Here is a 21,528-nt window from a genome sequence, read left to right as displayed (position 1 = left end):
GCCCCAGTGCTACGGCACGCAGGGTGCGGTGTAACACACATAGAAAAACATATGAGACCCTATGGAGTAAAAGACCCCATAGCCCATCGAACACATTGACATTCAAAGGAATTACACACATACATGTCCAAGAGTGGGAGAGAAAAGAGTCTCACTCTTGGCAGGATGGAAAAAAATAAACTCCAGAAATCCGGCAAAGCTGCTGGGGGACTCACTAGGTTAGGAAATTCAGCCTAAACAGAGAATTCTCCCTAACACTCGCCCCCCCCAGGCTCAGTGTAAAGATATTAAGGTATTTATTTATAACGAAACATCTATCAAAAAACACTCTGGCACTATCACGGCAAACAAATCAAACACAGTTACTCTACGAAGAAGAAACGATCAATCCCCCTAGCAATATTTCGACAAGTCTAGGTTCTACCGGCACCACTTATTTACAGACAGAGGTGTATGCCTCAACCTAGATGGCACTCTAATATTAGTTAGGACGGGAGAGAAAATAAGCAGGTTACGAAATCAACACAGTTCAATACTTCATGGGAAAAATGCAAGGCAAGAAGGCAAGAACCACAATAGATCATAAAGTTCAGAGGCCAGGCCCACTCGGAGAGAGGCAAGGCGATTTGTCCCAAAAAGTCTCTAGTGGATATGCGTTCGAGTCTTCGTAGCAAATTGTTATCGGCAGATTGAACTAGTTCAGAACAATACGTGAGAAAGCTTGGAGGCGACCCAACGGAAAGGAGAGGATTAAGACACCTCACTCGAACCGATCGAAAGGGAAGCCAGGCGGACACGGTAACTTGTTTGTGGAGAGACAGCTCCGGCGGGGGCACTTGTTCCTGGTGGAGGATGCACTCGGGTCTTTGCCAAGAGTAGAGATGATCTTGTCGTCGAAGAAAAGTGAAGTCCGGTGCACCACCAGGGAAGAGACCAGCCGCGGAGTGCTCCGTCACAAGGCACCACCTTTTGGTCGCGGTACAGGGGTAGTGGCTATCCGGTTGCCGAGGTGCTCTGCACGGGCAATTCGACCACTGCGTCCTGAGGCGAATAAAATGCAAAGGGGACTGGTTGTTCCCACCAGTCAGGGGAAGAGACTCTCAGGCAGGGAGATCTCCTCTGTCGTCGGGAAGTGGTGAGTCGGTTCCGCAGGGCTCCACCGGAGGTGTCGTCGTGCAGGTCGGCTCAGCATTACCCTCGTCGCATTCTTAGGTCCTGTGGCGACTTCTAAAGATCCAGTCCCAAAAGCCCTGCTTTTATGCAGAAAACCCCCATTCATTCAGCCTAGCTGTCAATCAACACATGCTAAGTGGTGAGCGGGGAGGCTCACCACTTGGGCCAATCACTCCAGAGTGCCACCGGAGTTGGCAAGGCAACTCGGTCCAGGGTGCCTAAACCCCCCCCACACCCCTGTGGTAACCCAGGCAGAATGGCACCACTTTGGAGGGTCTCTGTCCAGAGGCCCGCCAAAAGTGGAACAAAGGGCTCAACCTTTGGTTTAGGAGTCACAGAGACGAACACAGACGCCATTTTACAAACCGAATTCTGGCAGAAAATACCATCCGATAAACTTATTTAAGATAAGTAGACCGGTGGTACGTTAGAGATTAACGAGAAAAAGTATCAATCTCCAACAATAGGACAAATCCCATAGGGTTATATTCGGGGTCGAACATAACAAGTAGTTTCCACTGCCACCAGCCAAAACTCGACGAGGGGGGACGGGACAGTGCCCCCTCGAATAACAGATTCAGGAGTAATCGAATTACCCCTACTAGTACGTCCACAATAAGATGGTTTGTACTAGTTCTGTTAGTAAATTTAGGTCTAGTAAAGCCAATGGTGACTTTACATGCCCGGGGAGACAGTAGTCAGTCCCCGGATATGGAGTCTATGGTGGGGGTCCGCTAGGATGCCCCAGTGCTACGGCACGTAGGGTGCGGTGTAACACACATAGAAAAACATATGAGACCCTATGGAGTAAAAGACCCCTTAGCCCATCGAACACATTGAGATTCAAAGGAATTACACACATACATGTCCAAGAGTGGGAGAGAAAAGAGTCTCACTCTTGGCAGGATGGAAAAAAACAAACTCCAGAAATCCAGCAAAGCTGCTGGGGGACTCACTAGGTTATGAAATTTAGCCTAAACAGCGAATTCTCCCTAACAGGTCTACCTTGGAACTGGAGTCCATGTTGTAAGCAGTGCACCTACACTCTTGCGTGGCGCTAACACTGTATACTTGGAAGTGTTCACAGTGCTGGCATTATCAGGTAGTGAGGCTACCAATTTTTTAAGTCTGTAATGTCATGTTTAAGGTAGGTTGGAGGTTGTGTAGGTGATTGGTGTTCTTGGTAAGTATTTGGTAATGTGGGTTGTAGGTCCTGCATTACTGTGAGCATTTCATGTGTGGACATGTTTCCATTAGGGACACTGTAGTTGGTGACACTTGGGGCATGTTGTGGGGATTCATTTGTTTGCTCTCACATTGCATGACATGCCATGGTGTGTTGTGTGGCCGTGCCGGGGAGGGGTTGGGTGACATGGCACTGTTTTCATGTAGTATTTTGCAAGTGGGTATTCATTTCTGCAGCATGGAAGTGTCTTTTCATGACACTGCATTGGTGGTGTTTGTGTAGGTAGGGATGCACACAGTGTGACACTTACACATGAACAATCTCAGGCTGCTATGGTTCTGACAGTTGACAGTCCCTTTGTTCGTCTTAATTGTCAGGTCGAGTCATCATTGCTTATCAGATGGTATGTGCCAGGCCTGTGTGCACCCCACTGGGGTGTGATTTCTATGTGAAGTAATTAGCCACCAGCTGCGTACGGGCTGCCTCACCCCATGCCCTCTCCCCTCCCATGCGCAGCGGGCGTGCATGTGGTTGGGGATGTGGGGGCACCACCATGTCCACGGCCAGGCCCCGGCGTGTTGCAACATTGTGCAGGACACATGCTGCCACTATGATCCTGCACACTACTGGGGGCGCATATAACAGCTGCCCGCCAGAACGGTCAAGGAAGCGAAAGCGTGACTTGAGCACTCCGAATGTGCGCTCCACTATGCCCCGGGTTGCAATATGGGCTGTGTTGATCTTACCTCTGGAGGCGTGATGGGGTTCTGAATTGGCGTCATCATGTGGGTGCTCAGAGGGTAGGCACTGTCCCCTGGTGAGGAGGTGATGGGTATCATTAGTGGGGTAGTGACATAACTCTGCATCTGACATGCATGCATGTGCAGTGGCATTCATACTCACCAAGCAGCCATGTATCGCCATGCCGTCCAGCTTCTAGGTCCCGGCTTAGGGCAGACATTCGGTAAATGAAGCTGTCGTGGGTGGACCCTGGATAGTTGGCATATACTGAGGTGATGATTCCCTTAGCATTACTAACTACCTGCACGTTGATGGAATGCCAGTGCTTGCGGTTCCTATAGATGTGCTCAGATGCCCTGGGGGGACGTAGTGCCACATGGGTGCAGTCAATGGCACCTAGCACTTTTGGGAATTGTGCCACACCGTAGAAATCGAGGGTGGCAGCCTGCCTTTCTGCAGGTGTCCTGGGCAGGTATATGTGCCTACGGACTGATGGGCATGCAGTGATGATGTTCAAGACCTGGTGTAGGCAGCGTGACTGCGTGGCCTGTGACACCCCACCCACTATGGCACTTGTCCGCTGAAATGATCCTGTGGCCAAGAAGTGCAGTACATTGAGGACCTTCTCCAGGGGGCTGAGTGCTTGGGAGCACAGGGTGGGTGATGTGAGGTCATCCTCCCACTCACTGACCAGGTCCAGTATTATGTGTGGGGGAAACCTGTAACTCCCATACACCTGGTCATCAGGCATCCCAAAAAGGCTGGTTCTGGGAGTGAAAATTCGGGCCCTCACTATCCTCCTCCTCCTCCTTTGGTAACCCACGGCCACTGCTGCTAGGACTGGTATATTCATCCTGTCGTATGAGCTTGTTTGTTGTTTGCGCGCACTTTTATGCTGCGCGGGTCGACATACGCCTGCTTCATGCTGGCGTACGTGTCTCAGGATTGGACCATTAATTTATCGGCACGTCGTAGGCGACCGTGTGAATCTTCCCGCCCACCCCAGGAATACACGTAACACACTCTCCCAGGCCCAGTCGCGAGTAAATATTCCCACCCACCCCTGGAATACACGTACCCCACTCTCACAGGCCTACTCGCGTGTGGAACTTCACGCGCACACCGAAATACACGTACCCTGCAAATTCACGTGTGAAACTTCACACGCACCCCGAAATACACATACCCAGGGCAATCGCGTGTGGAACTTCCCGCAAACCCCGCAATACACGTAGCCTGCTGGTATCGCGTGTGGAAGTTCACGCGGACCCATAATACACGTACCCTGATGGTATCGCATGTGAGACTAGCCGCGCACCCCAGGAATACACATACCCAGGCAAATCGCACGGCTGGGGGGTGGGGGTGATGGGAGACATGAGTGGGGGCCTGGTGGAGGGTGCCCCTGGATGCTGGGGGGTGGGGGTGCAGGGGGACATGAGTTGGACATGAGTGGGGGCCTGGTGGAGGGTGCCCTGCACTGCTGGGGGGAGGGGGTGATGGGAGACATGAGTGGGGGCCTGGTGGAGGGTTCCCCTGGATGCTGGGGGGTGGGGGTGATGGGAGACATGAGTTGGACATGAGTGGGGGCCTGGTGGAGGGTGCCCCTGGATGCTGGGGGGTGGGGGTGCAGGAGAACATGAGTGGGGGCCTGGTGGAGGGTGCCCCTGGATGCTGGTGGGTGGGGGTGCAGGGGGACATGTGTGGGGCCTGGTGGAGGGTGCCCCTGACTGCTGGGGGGTGGGGGTGCTGGGAGACATGAGTTGGACATGAGTGGGGGCCTGGTGGAGGGTGCCCTGCACTGCTGGGGGGTGGGGGTGATGGGAGACATGAGTTGGACATGAGTGGGGGCCTGGTGGAGGGTGCCCTGCACTGCTGGGGGGTGGGGGTGATGGGAAACATGAGTGGGGGCCTGGTGGAGGGTGCCCCTGGATGCTGGTGGGTGGGGGTGCAGGGGGACATGAGTTGGACATGTGTGGGGCTTGGTGGAGGGTGCCCTGCACTGCTGGGGGGTGGGGTGATGGGAGACATGAGTGTGGGCCTGGTGGAGGGTGCCCCTGACTGCTGGGGGGTGGGGTGATGGGAGACATGTGTGGGGGCCTGGTGGAGGGTGCCCTGCACTGCTGGGGGCTGGGGGCGATGGGAGACATGAGTTGGACATGAGTGGGGGCCTGGTGGAGGGTGCCCCGGGATGCTAGGGGTGCAGGGGGACATGAGTGGGGGCCTGGTGGAGGGTGCCCCTGGATGCTGGTGGGTGGGGGTGCAGGGGGGCATGTGTGGGGGCCTGGTGGAGGGTGCCCCTGACTGCTGGGGGGTGGGGGTGCTGGGAGACATGAGTTGGACATGAGTGGGGGCCTGGTGGAGGGTGCCCTGCACTGCTGGGGGGTGGGGGTGATGGGAAACATGAGTTGGACATGAGTGGGGGCCTGGTGGAGGGTGCCCTGCACTGCTGGGGGGTGGGGGTGCAGGGGAACATGAGTGGGGGCCTGGTGGAGGGTGCCCTGCACTGCTGGGGGGTGGGGGTGATGGGAGACATGAGTGGGGGCCTGGTGGAGGGTGTCCCTGGATGCTGGGGGGTGGGGTGATGGGAGACATGAGTGGGGGCCTGGTGGAGGGTGCCCCTGGATGCTGGGGGGTGGGGGTGATGGGAGACATGAGTGGGGGCCTGGTGGAGGGTGCCCCTGACTGCTGGGGGGTGGGGGTGATGGGAGACATGTGTGGGGTCCTGGTGGAGGGTGCCCCTGGATGCTGGGGGGTGGGGGTGCAGGGGGACATGCGTTGGTGATCAGTAGTACAAGGTGACATGTGGGTTGGCTGGGGGGCATGGCCATGGTGGATGGGCTGCCTGCGGGACATGAGCAGGGGTGCAGGGTAGTCCCCTGTGGTGTGGGCTGCCTGCAGGGGCCGTGGAGGGTGTAGAGGGAACACCTGGGAGGACCCACACGGTCAATTCACGTTTAGTACTACCTGGCACCCCCAAAATACACGTACCCTGATGAAATCGCGTGTGGAACTTCCCGCGTACCCGGAATACACGTACCCTGCAGGATTAGCGTGTGGAACTTCCCGCGCACCCCGGAATCCACGTACCCTGCAGAATTAGCGTGTGGAACTTCACACGCACCCCGGAATACACGTGCCCTACAGGATTAGCGTGTGGAACTTCCCGCGCACCCCAGAATACACGTACCCTGCAGAATTAGCGTGTGGAACTTCCCGCGCACCCCGGAATACACGTACCCAGGCCAATCGTGTGTGGGACTTCCCGCGCACTCCGGAATACACGGAGCCAGCCAATTCGCGTGTGGGACTTCCTGCGCACCCCGGAATACATGGACCCAGGCTATTCGCGTGTGGGACTTTCCGCACAGCACAGAATGCACGCACACGCTATTTTTCACACAGCGGGTGTCCGTGTTTGTCGCGTATCCCGTTGCACGTCATTTGTCTTAGGGGGCCACAGTATGTGACATTCATCGTAGCTGTATATAGGTGCTTTTTGTTGGCGCACATTTATTTCAGGGGCAGGGACACTACCGCTGTAGGGTATTTTGTGGAGATTTGGGGCCTGACGGTATTTTATTACCGCCGAAAAATAACTTAGCAATAATCACTCTTTGTATTCAGATTTGGCCATGTGCAACAATAATACAATGGACATGCATTATTTCAGCACCCAGACCTGCATATTTGGTATACGTGGTTGGTGGTATTTTGGTGAGCATACTTCCCTTGTTTTATTTGTGGCCCCAATGTCCAGAATCCCTTATCTTTGCTTAGATTTTTCGTGTGATCACTAGAGAGACCTCAGACCTGCATTCTAGGAATACCACATTTCCAGTGATAGTGTTGGTGCGCCACCATGGGCGAACTCACTGACTTATTTACGACAGAGAGCTATATGTGGTAGTCTTGTGGTAATTTCCACTACCTTATATACGGTAGGGAGCTATGTTCAGAGAGTCTCTCTTCCCGTTGGCTCATGTACCTCCAACAAGTTATGCTACAGTTACTCACAATTATTCATACTGATTCTGACATACACACGTCTGTCTTAAAATGACCATTGCACTGTTTAAAAATCTCCCCACATCATTGGCATTGTAATGGTAAATAGAAAATAAACCACCCGTCTGTTTTCAAATATTTTCTGTATTATAAAAGTTGCATTTAGACATGATCTCATTCTTTACAGAAATAAATAAAATGGTACAGTAAAAGCATTTTCTATGTCACACTGCAAAGAGCGTGGCGGAGAACAGAACTCAAATTGCAACATTGGTATTTGATTAAGACACGCACAGGAATCCTACACTGACTGCATATTTTCGTGCACACACCCGGCTCCCACGCTTAGGTAATTACCTTATCTGAGTGTTCTTCAGTTGTTCTCTTTGTGAATGTGGCTCTCTTGGATTAACTCCAGCAAAAAGGAACGCTTGCCTTCTCAAGCCGGGGTCATTGCCTGGAATTCTCAGCTTTTTCAGATAGGAATGCCTCAGCCAGTGGAAAGGTTTTTCTTTCAGCTCTCCCCAGTCTCGACTGCAGCAGGACACCGGAATTTGCATTCAGTCAGGACCCCACAGCCAGGTCTTCTCCCCAGTAATGCAGAAAGATGTCTGCCTGTCTTTTTCCCTGATACTGCCCACTAAAACTTTCCTCTCAGCCCTCTGTATGACGTGTCCCAATGAAATCCATCATCTCTCATCCTCCTACTCTTCAACAATAGCTTCGCTTATACATTTGCAATTGTTGCAAATCTGACTTCCTCCTTCCTGCAGTTACTGTGCACAAAAACACGGAGAATCAGGCAGAGAAGAGAAGAGAAAAATCTGCACACACATTTAAATGGTTTTCAGAGTATGCCTAATTCTGCAGTGGAGAACACATTTTATTAGTGAGTTATATTAAAATAAGGTTTTATTAGTCAGGTTAATGGTTAATAGGTTAGCTGTTAATTTTCAAATGTGTCTCTAGCAATATAGGCATTTCAGGTGAAAAATAGTGTGCATTTTTAAATGAACACGTGTGCTTTTAACTGTAAAAATAGATTTGCATCTTATATGTTAAAATCGTTTTTGACTGAATAGTCTGTCTTTCCTTGTTAATCTGCTAACCCATATAGCAATGCACCGCACCCTTGTGGTGGTGGTGCTGCAAAAAAAAATGTTGCTACTTGTGCAGTAGCGCTGTACTCTGTGCTGTTTGCTAAATATCCTTACATATACCCTCCTTTTGTTTTTAGAACTTGGCTATAATCCAAGCCAATTCCTAAAAACAACTTGTTCTTTCTTTTTCTTTTAAAATGCATGTGTATTGGGATATCTTTCTCTTCCTGACGTAGTCAGTAAAATCAGTAACATTTTCATTTTTACTGATAGCACAATCAACCATCCACCCATGATTAGCACCAGGATAGCCAAACCCACTATTGAGCGTTCCCCCCAGGTTCCCCAATTAAATCTTTCCACTTCTATTATGCCCAGATTACTAATTGTAATATTGTTTTTTCGCAAATTCATTTTCATAACATGTCTTTCTTTGTGATTCAATAAATATTCCACATCTGGATCTATTGGAAAAGTATCCCTTTGAAAAAAATCGATATTTTCCACTTGGCTTTCCCAAACATCATTTGTTACATGAAACAATGTTAATCCCCCAATTGACACAATTGCATCCTTTGGAACCTGTAAATAAAAAACATTATATTTTACCTGTTTAACCACGTATGTTCCATGGTTTAAATGTACTACCGTCATGTTCTTTAAACAGGTGCTGACCAACCATTTACCTCTGACCATCTTAGCCTGTGCCATTTCTTCACTCCCCATATTACTAATAATCACTTCACATCCCTCTGATATATTTGGGTCAGATTTCAATCCACAAATAGCATCTGTGGCATCAGGAACAAACGGTTTACCTGGACACATATAATTTTGTTCTTTAAATGTTACACATGTTTCCAGGTTTGGTATTAAATAAACTTCAGGTTCCCATGACTGAAATGCCACCACTTTTGGAGTCTTAATCTTAATGAATTTGTCCTCTTGCCAAAATCCCACGTTGTGTACCCACTTCGTTTGGTAAATAAGTTCAGGGGCTACAAATGGGATGCATAGCAAAAATCCGATCTCTAGTCTTTCCAAGTCCACATATAACGGCATTGCATTCCCCATTTCGAATGCAATTTTTACCTGTATAAGGTCAATTTCCCTCCTGGTCAATCTTTCTATCATTTGACGAATGATATCCTGCGAAACAAAATACAAGGGAATATGTCCTTGAATCAATTGTGAAACTGCAGTTTGAACTTCTCTCATATAATTCGTTAATAGTCTATCAACAGGACTCATTATGTTCAATATTTCATTTAAAGTTCTGTCATGCTTAAGTATTACTTTAGTCGCCCGTTGCATCACATCCGCTTGTTCATTTAGAATGACTGCAGTTTCATTTATGAATCTTACTTGTTCATCCAGTCCCCCTCTAATTCCATCTAATGTCTTTTGTATTATTTCTAGGTCGATACTCAGTTGTTGTGCTTTAGTACTCAGTGTTCCTACCGAAATAGAATTGGCTGTTGATATTGTGGTACCTATTATTGCTCCAATTATAGACATTACCATTGATATCGCGAGCATCACCGCACCTCTCTTTCCTCTCTTCTTCTTAATGTCTGCTGAATTCACAAATGTTTTTTCCAATTGCATTAATATATCTCTTATTGACTGCTTAGTGTCCTCTTTTCTTATTTCCAGCCACTCTTTAGTCTGTTCAATCTTAATTCCGGTATTGTTCAAGTGTTTTTCAATCAAAATCTCAGGATTTAACGGTATGTATATATTTTGGAAAATCATCCTTCTATCACTCATGATGAATCCTGGTGCCTCTTCCACCGCGATACCAGATGCTGGTCCAGGTTCAATGACAACCTGTGCTTCTGAATTCTTGAAGATCCCTCCAAATATCATCATCATTAATGTCATCGGTATCATCTTCAATGCTGATCGCTTTGTAGCCTTGGTCTTCACCCCTCTTTGGGGCTTTCCCGGAATCCGTCCACGTGGGCTCCAGGACTCCATCGTCTGCCGTGGCCTCTGATCCCAGAACCTCCGACCAAATAATGTTAATATTCTAAATCAAATAGAAAAGAAACAAATTAAGTACATAGCACAATACTAACTTCACCCTTTTGCCAAAAATAAAACATGCTTGGTAAAAATACTTCGTTTTTCTTTTCTTTTTTCTGAAATTAAACACAAGTTAAAAGAAAACAAACACATATAAAACAGCATTCAATATTTAATACACTTTCTCTCTGCACACCAACCACGAGCTTCCGTTATATGTGCATTTATTTATTTATTTATTTATTTATTTATATTATATATTTTTACATATATTACAGTGTTTATGTGCCATCATAACAATCAACTTTTTTTAACTTCTTTGTCACTGCCTCCTGATTACACCCATTTATTTTCTCAAGGGACTCTATCCGTTTCCACATGCTCAAGCTGCCTGATCTCATGTCTGGGATGGCATGGTTTGATTTGATTTACATGGACAAACTGCTCTATTGCTGTTTCACCTTCATTTTTCAAAATTTTATAAACTACAGGAGAGACTTTATCTATAATTCGAAATGGCCCCTGCCAGGCTGCTAGAAATTTAGAATTTTTCTGTTTACTTTTTCCAAAATGAAACTTGTACACCTGATCCCCTACACTGTATTCCTTTACTGATGTCTTTTTGTCATAATAAGATTTTGCACTGTCAGCAGCTCTTTCCAGATTTCTCTGCACAAAAGCAAATGCATGTTGCAAATGCCTCCTCAGTTCATCAATATATTCATGAACTGTGGATGCACTCACAAGTGTCTGCTCCTGTGTTCTGTATAGTAGGTGTTGTGGTAACACCATTTTCCTACCTGTCAAGACCTCATGGGGGCTAACACCTGTTGCTTTGGCAGGAGTCGACCTGATTGCCATCAGAACCAACGGTAAACGTAAATCCCAGCTGGAACCTGCTTCTGCCACAAATTTCTTTAAAATATCCACAACAGACCTATTGCTTCTTTCAACTGTACCTGAAGACGCCGCCCGATATGCGATATGTAGTTTCCTTTTCACACCTAGTATTTGCCATACCTTACTCATTAGAGTACTTGTGAAATGACTTCCTCTGTCTGACTCAATTCTTTGTGGCAACCCAAACCTTGAGAACACATGGTTCACCAGTAATGTGGCTGCTGTTTGCGCACTACAATCTGGTGCAGGAATGCACTCAATCCACTTCGACATCAAACATACCACACTCAAAATATAACGGTGTCCCCTGCTCGACCTTTTTAAAGGACCTACATAGTCTATTTGCAAATCTGACCATGGAAGAGTTAGGCCTCTTTTCATCAATGGTGCTCTGTGCATTGGTGAAGCAGGTTTAAATTGGGCGCATACTAGACATCCTCTAGTATATAATTCCACATCTTGGGACATATGAGGCCAGTAAGCATAATCTTTTAGTATTTCTAATGTTTTTTGTGAACCTCTATGGCCTGCAGTTATGGCATCATGTGCATGGTGTAGCATTAGTCCTCTGAATGAAAGGGGTAGTACCCACTGTATTTGTCCTGTTATGGACTCTCTAATCATGAGTCCATCCTGTAATCTAATTCGTGTTTTGTTCTTTAATAACACCCTCAACTCTTCTTTTCCCATACAATCATTTTCTGTTAAATGATTTTGTTCAGGATCTATCAAATGATTATAATAGATTCCCAAAATTTGATCATTCTTTTGTGCCTCAATCAAATCTTGGTCTGGCGTGTCATGACTCCACTGCACCACCGGTTGATCTACCTCCTTTGGTGCTTTAGAACGTGTGACTGCATCAATTTGTATTTCACCCATTAAATAATCAATAGGTAGCAATTCTCCCATCACAGCCCCAATCTTAGCCAGATGGTCTGCCTTATCATTTCCCTCCTTATCCTCTCCTGGTGTTTTTAAATGCCCACAAATTTTTCTCCAGTATATTGTTAAATTATTTTCTGACACCAATTTGTCTATGGCTTGTATCATTTTTCCATGTTTAAGTGGTTTTTTGTTTTATGTAACCATGCCTCTTGCTTTCCAACCAGGCAAATACTCCACAAAACTATTCCGTGCATAGTCAGAATCAGTCACCAGGACAATTTCACTGAACTTTTTATCAACTGCAGTAGCAATTGCTTTATAGATGGCTGCCAATTCCGCCACCTGACTGCTCCTATCTCCAATCCTCATGCCTATACTAGGAACGCCTTCACATTTCAACCAGACATTTCCTATTCCTGCCACTAATTGTTTATTACTGTCATTTTCAATGTGAAAAGCACAACCATCCACATATACAGTTGGCAAATCCTTGCATGTTTTTTCATCAAAAGCTTTGTGTGGTGATTGTTCAAATTCCTGCAAATTAGCTTCCACTTCCATTTCATTTGGTATTTGTTCAGCTGCACAGTCATGTAAGTCAGCTAACCCTTGAGCAATTGAGCTCTTTTTATTTTGTCCATATCTTACTTCTACAGGAAAACCTTGTAATGCCAGCGTCCATGAAGTGATTCTGGATTGCGCTAGATTGCCTGATCTAATTCTTTTACTCTCTAAAAATTGCAAAGGTTGATGATTTGTTTCAATAATCACCTTTTCTCCCTGAACAATGGGGCGAAAATGTTGTAGCGCCCACACAGTGGTTAATAGGGCCTTCTCACATTCATTAAATTTCATTTCAACTTGGGAAAATGCCTTACTTGCATATGCAATGGTTTTGTGATTCAAATCGTGTTTTTGTGATAACACTGCTGACATACAATGTTCAGAAAAGCCTATTTCTATAAAGAAATCCCTGTCCTTTATGGGGTATGCTAAACATGGTGCCTTTACAAGACATTCCTTCAATCTAGCCACTGCATCAGACTGCTCTCTTTCCCATCTCCAGGGAGTATTTAGTTTAAGCAGTTTAGTCAATGGTTGAGTGATTTCTGCATAATTCTCAATGAACTTTCTGTTATAGCCTGTCATCCCTAATAAACTTTTTACTCCTTTCACATTTTTAGGATCTTTTAATCTTTGAATGGCCTCTATTTTCTTCCTTTGTGGATTTAGCCCATGTTCAGTCACTTCATGCCCTAGAAAGTTCACTTTTTTCTTGCACCATTGTGCTTTTTGCAAAGATACTTTGGCGCCTGCTTTCTGCAATTGGCCAAGTATATGTCTTATTTCATCAAAATGGCTTTTAAGGCTTTCATTTTTTATCAGGACATCATCCACATAAACTATTGTTCCTCTTTCCGCTGCATCCGGCATGGCCTTTCTCAAAAATATGCCAAATTCACTCCCACTATTGATGTACCCGAACGGAGCTCTAAGCCAGGCATATTGAGTCCTGTCAAATGTAAAGGAAAATAGGTGTTGTATCTCCTCTGCCAATGGCACACACCAATATCCAGATGTGAGATCTAACGTGGTAAATACATTTGAACCATGTATCTGAGCTAGGCCCTGATCAATGAATGGTAGTGGCCACCTAGATACTGGTACTCTTTTATTTAACTCTCTTAAGTCTGCACACAGCCGCCATTGACCATTTGGCTTTAACACACCTAAAATAGGCGTATTGGATGTGCTATGAATGGGCCTAATTATTCCCCGTGATTCCAAATTTTTAATAATCTCTGCCAATGATTCTAAACACGCCAGCGGTAGTCTATACTGGCGTACAAACACTGGATTTCTGCTACAACCTTCTGGTAGTGTGGCCACATGTAAATCAGTTAAACCACAATCATAAGCATCTTTTGCAAATACATCCTTAAACTCCATAAATATTTCCCTCAGGTCGTCTCGATCCTCATCGCTGTCACATGCATCCGCTAAGGAGATCTGCTCTTCTACCATTCTGGAAAATTCTGGAAACTCTTCTGGTAAAGGAATCTCAGCGCTTTCCTTTAACTGTGTGGCTGTCTTTTTGTAGAGCTGCCACTTTTAAATATTTTGGCATATCAGCTTCCACTTCAATGGGCTGATTTCCTGTTTCATTTTCATTTAAATTAAATATTATGCAATCCTCTTGATGGCAGCACACTGTCTCATTTGAATCATAAGGATACACAGAATGAATTTTAAATATTCCTTTGGGCTGAGAGTCCAGGTGTTCTGGCAACTCGCCCTTGGCATCTACATATTTTTCAGGAATATTCCCAATCACCATGTTATTTAAATCTGCCGTATAATGTGATTTTTGTATGGCCATTCCTAATGGGGAGTTTTCCTCTAAATGAATATCCTGACAACCTTTATTATTTACCATGATTTTTACAGATCCCTCACCAATGTCTACCAATGGAATGTATTCATAATCCAGGACTTGCTGTTTTATGGATTCATTCAGGCATACAAATGCATCAGAGCCTTTCATCTGCTGCCCATTTTTGCATTTCAGTGTTATTGCAAACTGTTTTGTAAATGCAGGAATAATAGTATCTTTCCTTATTTGTAATTCGATGGCATAAGGAACCAGTTGTGCACAATGATAAGCCCTTCTTTTGTCTTCAAATTCAGGTGCCGGCCCACCTAGGCGTGACCATATTTTTTGATTAAGGAAATCTAACACCATACACATTCTGTGCATGATGTCATTGCCCATGTAAAATTCATTTTGTGCTCCATTCACTATCCATACATTATGGTAAATTGTTTTCTGCCCAATGCTAATTTTAAGCATGCATCTGCCTGTAATTCGGTTTTCAAAGTCTGGACTGTCCAACCCAGAAACATATTGGTTTTTAATCCTAAATTTCGGGATTTCTTCCCTCTCCATAATTTTTTGCAACAATTTCTCATTAATGAAACTCCTTTCATGTTCAAGCGCTAAAGTGGCTTTTATTGTTTTAAGATAATCATTTATACCAACGTGAACCCATGGTTGCTCATCTTCCATGTGTATTTCTGCCAGAGTGGTAATGTGTTTTTCTGAATCTGTTTTAGGAACAATATTCTGTTTGCATGTTTTCTCTTTTAAGTAAAAACGTAATGTGTGCTCATCTATAGCAGTCTGCCAATCTTTCCTTGGGTCCAAGTATATTTGTACAGGTAGTTTCTCATTGTCGCTCTGATCTTTGTCTTGACACATTAATATAACAGTGACACTAGGTATGCAGCTATTCTGGAGATATACCTCCACAGCATCATTTGTTTTGGCAACGGTGTGACATTCTTTTATATTGCTGTTTTGTGATTTTAGTTTCTTAGGCCTCAATGGTTTTTTGGTTAAGGACCACAGCACTCCATTCACCCCATCTATGAGAGGAGACAATCTTTTCAGGCAATCTGTCCCCATCAGAAATGGAATTTCACAAATAGATGTGATCAATACCTCTTGTTTCATTCTGTGCTTTCCTATTTTTATGTCAACCTCAGTTACACCAATGATGGGCACCTCCTCCCCATTAAAGTTATGCACTGGGCCTTGATTTGCCTTCACTGTGATCTGACTCTGTGGAGGCCTCCCTTCATTGATACTCTTTACCAGCTCCTTGGACATAATTGTGGCCTGTGCGCCAGTGTCAATCATAGCGAAGGTGTGGCATTTTTCTTCTACAGTGATGGGTGCATAATATCTGTCCTCAACTTCCTCTAATACACATAAGAAATGTGAATTCTTACTGATTTCAGGGCTCACCTTTCTCAGGTCTTTTTCACTTTTGGCTAAGCACATTGGTAAATGAAAAGACATTTTTCCCTCCTTTTTACCCATTTCTGTGCGAGATATTTTATTCATTTCTCCATGTTCAGAGGTTTTTTGGAGTGTGGCCACTGTTCGCCCATCCATCTGGGTAACATCAGAGACCACATTACAACCTCCCAACTGAACATGTGTAACAACATCATTCAGCAATTTGTCATTTTTTAATTCTGTGCATTTGTGATCATTTAGTGTAATACCAGCCCTTTCAGCCTCTTCAAAAATATGTGGCTCAAAGAATTTTTCAGGTGATTGACTTGTACCCTCCTTGTGAGTATTTCCTTTTTCTGTCTGTGTTTGGTCATTGTTTTGCTTGCCCAGGGAAGGAGCTATGGCATCCCCACTTACTCCCTGTTCACTGGTATTCCCCATGCATGAGTCATTTTTCTTAAATCTGTCCCTTTGTTCTTTTGGAATTCCTAATGTTTCTTTTTCATTTGTGCAAATCTTTACTGTTTTATTTAGCTCTAAGTTAAACCGTACCTCTTTTTTAGAAGTATTTGCACTTTCTGTCACAATTTCATTTACTGGTACTTTCATTTTTAATCCATTAGACATCTCAGAGTCGTTATGCAAAATTATGTCAGAGCAATCTGTCATTTTGGCACTGCAGTTATCATGAGTACTTAGTCACTTTTCGGAAGCCCCCCGGTCATTGCTATGGCCATCAGCCCCCTCTTTGGAAGGTTGTTTTTGCGCTGTATAGAGCTTTCCTATTTGCTCAGCTAACATTTTCACTTGGGCCTCAAGGCACTGGAACCTTTCCATCTCTCTAGGATCCTCTTTCTGTGGCCTAGGTCGATATTGGTTGTTTTCCCCCTGATTGGATCTATTCTGATACCTCTCAGGTGATTGATACCGGTTGGGATGGTTTCTGAACTCTTGATTCATTTGTGGAGGGGAGCGGGTTGCACCCATCCTTTGATTATAGTCCCCTGGTGGGGAATCATTGTACTGGCGTGGACTGTAGTTCACGTTTTGCCTCATGTCCTGTCTCTCAGATTGTGGGTACTGGCCCCTATGTTGATTTCCATTATCAGTAAATCGATCCACATATCGGGGCCTATCCTGATTACCATATATCATGGTGTTGGGATCAAACCTACTCTGTGTCCCCAATGACTGGTAGGGACCATCGTTTCTTTGATCTTGATTTTGTCTCTGGTTATTGTTCATACCTGCCATATCAGACCGGTATCTTACCCGGGGTCTATCTCCTAAATATCTAGGGCTGATGTAGCTCTCTCTATTACTAGGATCATGTGATTGGAACATTGGTACAGGAAATGGCGATCTTTGTTGATTACCCCTTTGTTCAGGTGTCACATTATTTTTACCTTGGCTTTGAGCAGACTCAAGGGACATTTTGGCTGACCTGATTTCCATTACTGTGGCTGAGGGTTCTTTAGATTTAGGCCTAGTATCTTTCATTTTATCACTTTCTCTACCCTGACAATAGAGTACCTCATATAGCTTTGTGCTTTGATGTACAATCCATTCAAGGGACTTGTCACGGTCAAATTCACGGACCAATTGGGATATGATGTCTTTCTGTAGCCCATAGAAGTATGCGGTTTTAAACTCATTGGAATTTGAGTCAAAAGATACATCAAAGCGAGAGAATGCTCTTTTTAAGTCTTGTAAAAATTGGCGAGGGGATGTATTAGGTCCAGCAGTAATAGTGTACGCGACTTTCTTTGCCTCCTGCAATGACTGAAAAGGAGAAAAATGACGCCTAATTTCTTTTTCAAACTCCAGCCATGTCATATTCTGCTGTTCATTTAATCCCCTTATGATGCTGGCCGTCAGGGCATCTAAAGTTAAATGAAAATATTGTCTGTACTGTTCCTTAGGTATCTGGAGCGCTTTAAAAATGTCATGTACCGCTTCTAAGTGATCCTCAATGCAGCATTCACCTCCCTTTTTAAATGGTTTGATCAGGGCTTTAATGGATTTCATTATTTTTATGGGGCTACTTGTTGCAATGCAAGGAATTGCACTATTTTGTGATTCAATCCTGTTTTCAGGTGTATGAGATTGGTGGCTGCCCCCAATGGGAGTATCAAATCCCCCAAGGGCGCTGCAACCAAGTTCAGTCACCGGCCCTGTCACTGGGGCACTAGCTCTTTGGGCAGAGCTAGAATTCACCTCCACTCCATTGAATGTGGTACCCTGCCGCCTCTCCTGGGACCTGGGGATGCACATTTGCTGTTCTAAGTCCTTACACTTTTTAAGGAGTCTGTTGGCTTCATCATGCAAGTAATTATTTTCATCACTCATTTTATTAATTGCCTCCTGCATATCGCACATTTGCATTTGGCATTCATTGAACTCTTTATTTCTCTTGTCTCTTTCTTGGATCATTTTAATCATTTCTTGTTCTGCACTCTGGAGATCACCTTCTTTTTCGCAATGTTCTTTTTGTAAAATCTGCATTTCTGAAACAACCTCATCTTTATCCTGCCTAATGTGATCCACTAAGGCTTTTAAGTGTGTCAATTCTTGCTCACTATCTTCAAATTGTTTCTTGCTTTTGGATAACTGAGTATCAAAGTCTCTGCATTTTAATTGCATGTCTTTTTGGCATACATCCAATTCTGCTCTCAACATTTCCTGATTTTTACTTGCCCCGTCTAATTCAGTCTTTAACCTGTTAATTAGCTGAGTATCATTCTCTTGCATTCGCAGGGACTTGTTTAAAATAAACCATATTTTGCCGCATAGCCGTATTAAACAGTCTTTCTCTGCACTTTTATCGGCTGCATTCAATAATCTTGTAAGGCAGACCTGAATTATGCTGCCTTCTGCAAAAATATTGTCTAGTTTTTCTTTCTGCACCTCACCCTGAATGCGGTTACTCCATTCTAACGTGGTATTCGAAGACCAATTCCCATGTGCAAATAACTTTGCCTCTAAATATTGCACTAGATCTGAGAATGTGGTTTCCCTTTGTGACATTCTGAAATTCGTTTTTAGTGGCACACTGCTATTATAAAATGGTTTCCCTTTAATGTGCAAATGGCAGTGTGAGACACGCTTGCCACGCCCAGTAGGTACTCTATGATCACTTTCCCGGCCTGCAACGCACCATAAATATGTAGGGTATTTTGTGGAGATTTGGGGCCTGACGGTATTTTATTACCGCCGAAAAATAACTTAGCAATAATCACTCTTTGTATTCAGATTTGGCCATGTGCAACAATAATACAATGGACATGCATTATTTCAGCACCCAGACCTGCATATTTGGTATACGTGGTTGGTGGTATTTTGGTGAGCATACTTCCCTTGTTTTATTTGTGGCCCCAATGTCCAGAATCCCTTATCTTTGCTTAGATTTTTCGTGTGATCACTAGAGAGACCTCAGACCTGCATTCTAGGAATACCACATTTCCAGTGATAGTGTTGGTGCGCCACCATGGGCGAACTCACTGACTTATTTACGACAGAGAGCTATATGTGGTAGTCTTGTGGTAATTTCCACTACCTTATATACGGTAGGGAGCTATGTTCAGAGAGTCTCTCTTCCCGTTGGCTCATGTACCTCCAACAAGTTATGCTACAGTTACTCACAATTATTCATACTGATTCTGACATACACACGTCTGTCTTAAAATGACCATTGCACTGTTTAAAAATCTCCCCACATCATTGGCATTGTAATGGTAAATAGAAAATAAACCACCCGTCTGTTTTCAAATATTTTCTGTATTATAAAAGTTGCATTTAGACATGATCTCATTCTTTACAGAAATAAATAAAATGGTACAGTAAAAGCATTTTCTATGTCACACTGCAAAGAGCGTGGCGGAGAACAGAACTCAAATTGCAACATTGGTATTTGATTAAGACACGCACAGGAATCCTACACTGACTGCATATTTTCGTGCACACACCCGGCTCCCACGCTTAGGTAATTACCTTATCTGAGTGTTCTTCAGTTGTTCTCTTTGTGAATGTGGCTCTCTTGGATTAACTCCAGCAAAAAGGAACGCTTGCCTTCTCAAGCCGGGGTCATTGCCTGGAATTCTCAGCTTTTTCAGATAGGAATGCCTCAGCCAGTGGAAAGGTTTTTCTTTCAGCTCTCCCCAGTCTCGACTGCAGCAGGACACCGGAATTTGCATTCAGTCAGGACCCCACAGCCAGGTCTTCTCCCCAGTAATGCAGAAAGATGTCTGCCTGTCTTTTTCCCTGATACTGCCCACTAAAACTTTCCTCTCAGCCCTCTGTATGACGTGTCCCAATGAAATCCATCATCTCTCATCCTCCTACTCTTCAACAATAGCTTCGCTTATACATTTGCAATTGTTGCAAATCTGACTTCCTCCTTCCTGCAGTTACTGTGCACAAAAACACGGAGAATCAGGCAGAGAAGAGAAGAGAAAAATCTGCACACACATTTAAATGGTTTTCAGAGTATGCCTAATTCTGCAGTGGAGAACACATTTTATTAGTGAGTTATATTAAAATAAGGTTTTATTAGTCAGGTTAATGGTTAATAGGTTAGCTGTTAATTTTCAAATGTGTCTCTAGCAATATAGGCATTTCAGGTGAAAAATAGTGTGCATTTTTAAATGAACACGTGTGCTTTTAACTGTAAAAATAGATTTGCATCTTATATGTTAAAATCGTTTTTGACTGAATAGTCTGTCTTTCCTTGTTAATCTGCTAACCCATATAGCAATGCACCGCACCCTTGTGGTGGTGGTGCTGCAAAAAAAAATGTTGCTACTTGTGCAGTAGCGCTGTACTCTGTGCTGTTTGCTAAATATCCTTACACGCCTGCTTTCTTGTGGCGGACGTGTTTGGGCCTGTGCGCTGGTTTGACCGTGCGCTGGTTTGCACTATTGGATTCCATGAATACGTGTTGAAGGCGAGCGTGTGGGCGTTCCACGCACTTGCCTCCTGTACTTCCCCCGTGACGCCCACATTTTGACGAGTTGTTCCCCATTCTGAGTGTTACGCCCGTGTTCCGCCTACTTTTGTTGTGTGTGCCGCGCTATGTGTTATTTTGCTGTGGCCGTGGTGCACGCCGTTAGATATCCTGTGCGCCGGCATGCGCCGCGCACTTTTTCAGCGCACATCCGATATTTTTTCCGCGCACGGCCTTCCATGAATTGATGTGCGCTGGTTTCCCTGCGATTTTCGCACTTGCACTGCGATTTTCGCACTTGCACTGCGATTCGCACGTTTTGGCACCTCGGCGCACATTAATTCCATGAATCGACACCTTTGTCTCAGAAGTGCTGACTGCATCGGTAGTCATCTCTCTCGTCTCAGTCTTTGTCTCAGAAGTAACAAATGCATTGGTAGTCATCTCTCACGTCTCAGTCTTTGTCTGAATGCATCGGTAGTCATCTCTCTCATCTCAGTCTTTGTCTCAGAAGTGCTGAATGCATCGGTAGTCATCCCTCTCGTCTCAGTCTTTGTGCCCGAAGTTCTGAATGTAATAAGGCATCAGGAGTAATGTCGCTCGTCTTAATAGCGGTGTCAAGAATATTGAATGGAAAGAAAGCCTCGGGAGTAATCTCCCTCGTCTCCAGAGTTGTGACAGAAATATCAAGTGCAGAGATTACATCACAAGTGATATTTCTCATGTTAATTGTTATGTTAAAGAGTTTTAAGGAGAAGAA

This window comes from Ambystoma mexicanum, chromosome 14 (genome assembly GCF_040938575.1).
Source record: "Ambystoma mexicanum isolate Mex_15411 chromosome 14, UKY_AmexF1_1, whole genome shotgun sequence".
NCBI lineage: Eukaryota > Metazoa > Chordata > Amphibia > Caudata > Ambystomatidae > Ambystoma > Ambystoma mexicanum.
The sequence above is the reverse complement of the archived record's forward strand: the minus strand, read 5'-3'. Positions refer to the sequence as shown.